Source organism: Bos grunniens, chromosome 6 (genome assembly GCF_055505025.1).
Source record: "Bos grunniens cultivar Pamir isolate PY7600 chromosome 6, Bosgru_T2T1.0, whole genome shotgun sequence".
Classification (NCBI taxonomy): Eukaryota; Metazoa; Chordata; class Mammalia; order Artiodactyla; family Bovidae; genus Bos; species Bos grunniens.
Genome location: NC_141170.1, coordinates 28,621,741 through 28,625,044, shown reverse-complemented (window position 1 = coordinate 28,625,044; position 3,304 = coordinate 28,621,741).

The window sequence follows — 3,304 nt, the reverse complement described above, 5'->3', positions numbered from 1 at the left end:
GTCCATAGGGTCGCACAGAGTCAGACACGACTAAAGTGACTTAGCGCACACAATCATATATATGTATGTATACTCATCTTTAATACATATATATATACATATACACAGGCACATATATACACATATATATTTATACACACACACATATACGGCATCACTGACTAAATGGACATGAATTTGTGCAAACTCCAGGAAATAGTGGAAGAGAATAGAAACTGGTGTGCTGCAGCCCGTGAGGTGACAAAGAGTTGGACGTGACTTAATGATTGAATAACAACATTCATCTATTGCCTTCCTAAATTTTGCTTCCATGAAACCACAGTCATCATGGTTTTATTCTCCAAAAGAAAATTTTATAGCATAAACTATGCATTTCCACGGAGATGTTTCCCCTTTCCCTGTGTCGAGTTCCCTTTTTAAAACTTGTCATAGCACTATTTCTTCATATTGCTTTATATGATCATGGTGGCATTTATTTAATTGAGGCTTCTTCCATAAACATTATAAACAATTTTAAGAAAATAAAGATAAAAACTAACTTGAAGCAATTTCTTAAAATCTTTTAAAAATTGCCCAAAGTAACTTGGGGCCTCCTGAGTGGCTCAGACAGGAAAGTGTCTGTCTGCAATGCAGGAGACCTAGGTTCGATCCCTGGCTTGGGAAGATCCCCTGGAGAAGGAAATGGCAGCCCACTCCAGTATTCTTGCCTGGAAAATCCCATGAACTGTGGAGCCTGGTAGGCTACCATCCATGGGGTCTCAAAGAGTCAGACACGACTGAGTGACTTCACTTTCACTCACTTTCAGTGTAACTTGAAATGATTTGAAATCATTGCTAATTGCTCAACTCACCCAAGGCTTTATTACAGATACAACAACAGGAGTTACCTAATATGCAGAGAGGAGTATATTGGATAGACATTAATGAATGTCAAGTTAAGAGTTGAAAATGTCAGGTTAAGAGTTGAGAATGTCAGGTTAAGAGTTTGGAGTCTATCCAGTTTTGCATCTCTTATAAATCATGTCCTAACATGTTATACACAGTAAGAAGTTAATAAAGGTCTCTATTTTTTTTTTGTCTTATCCTGAGCCTTTTATTTAATCTGACCTTCCCTCACATATTTCATACTTGGGAAATTTGTGCACATAGGTCAAGGAAACACTTTGAGATGGACTCAAGAGCATTCTAATGGAATTAGAATTAACACCTGGACTGGTTTCTGAGTAACAGGTGGAGGCTACACATAGCCTTCAGTGACTAGATTTTGCCTCCATCTCTCCTCTCTTCCTGCCTCACGGGTTAAGCTCCAGATATATGAATTGCTGTCTGTTCCAAGTAGACATGATACTCATTCTAACCTCAATGCTTTTGTACATTTGGCATCACCTTCTGGAATGTTTCCCCTATCCTTTGATCTCCTGATTCACATGAGAAAATTTTATCTATCCTTTATGACTCAACTCAATAAGTACCTTGCCTTCAGAGAAGCTGCTCTGAAGTTCTCTGAGAATTTGGCCCACCCTCTTCAGAAACGAGACTAGGTATCCTACCTCTGCTGCTGCTGAGTCGCTTTAGTCGTGTCCGACTCTGTGCGACCCCATAGACGGCAGCCCACCAGGCTTCCCCATCCCTGGGATTCTCCAGGCAAGAACACTGGAGTGGGTTGCCATTTCCTTCTCCAATGCATGAAAGTGAAAAGTGAAAGTGAAGTCTCTCAGTCGTGTCTGACTCTTAGCGATCCCATGGACTGCAGCCCACCAGGCTCCTCTGCCCATGGGATTTTCCAGGCAAGAGTACTGGAGTGGGTGCCATTGCCTTCTCCAATCCCACCTCTAGGCACCTACCATATTCTAGGCATACTTTTCATGTGATGTTCTAGGCTACTTCATAATTGTCTGTATATAAGTCTGCTTCTCTTAGTAGACTGAAAGTTTTGTGATAATGGAATCAATCTTTTTTTTATATATATTCCTTGAAGCTAACATGTTTCCAAACTCATAAATGTTAAGTTTAAAGTGAATAGATGGAGAGAAAATGGGAAGGAAGAATTTAAATAGTGAAGAATTCAGTCTGTTAAAAAGATAACTTTATAAGCAATATGAAAGAAGGAGGTATTTTTCAGGACTCTTTACCTGCATGTGGTGTAATACAACCCAAATTGACTAAACAAGGGAAGAGAATCTATTGTATATGACAGTGAAAGTCAAAGGATTCGTTGTTTTTCAGTCCCTCAGTCATGTCCGACTCTTTGTGATACCATTAACTGCAGCATGCCAGGCTTCTCTGTCCATCACTATCTCCCTGAGTTTGCTCAAACTCATGCCCATAAAGGATTAGGTAGAACAAAGCTAGACTCAAGTTCACAAACAGCATCTCCCATAGTCTTGTCTGTGTAAACTATGTGCTTTCCTCTGTGGCATTATATTCTCAGGCAAATGTTCCCTAAGCCATGGCAAGACTGCAGATTTCCATCTTACCAGTTTAGCAATCCCAGCTAGAACCAAGAGCCTCTCAAAGCCCCTTAATTCCCTACTCTCCTGCACAATTGACATTGTCTTATTAGCCAACCTTAACTCATTGGTTCCATTGTGAACCCATGTTGACGTGGGCGAGGACATAGGTAGGAAGCAGGGAGCAACAGTGTCCTTGGGTCACAAATGCTCTGTCTTGAGCTCAGAATTGAAGTCACTTTAATCACATGGATTGCCAAGGGCAGAGGCAGGGATTTCCAAAGGAAAACTAAGGTTCTATTTTAAGAAGAAAGAGGTGAATTTTGTGGTGATCCACTGATTAGGGCTACACACTTTCACTATTGAGAGTGTCAGATCGATAGAGAAGTAAGGTCCCTGCTGCACCTGTGTGAACCCCTCCACCCTCCAAAAGAAAGAAGGAAAAGAAGAAAGGTGGGTGCCAATCAGGAGACAGGTAGAGAAAGCAGCAGACGTACTCATAGGAGAGCTCGGAAGAGGAGGTTAACAATGTTGTTCAACTGAGCATTCTTAGAAGGATGGGAGATCTTGGGATCTAGTAACTTGTTCAGTGATCTTCATTTTCTCCCTTAAGTGTAGAACTGTTCTACATAAACCATAGCTGTGAGGAAATGGGAATGGTAGCATTGGCAGTTATGTCAACAGAGCTCTCAAGGTGAGCTAGGACACGGCAGAGCCACACCACTCGTTCATGTTGGCCAATGAGCAAGGTCAGTGTTCAGCATGGAACAGTGACCTTAGATTCTGCAGGCATGTTACCTTGTATTAATCAAATCTCAAAGATACCCTTACAGTTACAGAATAGAATAGAATTT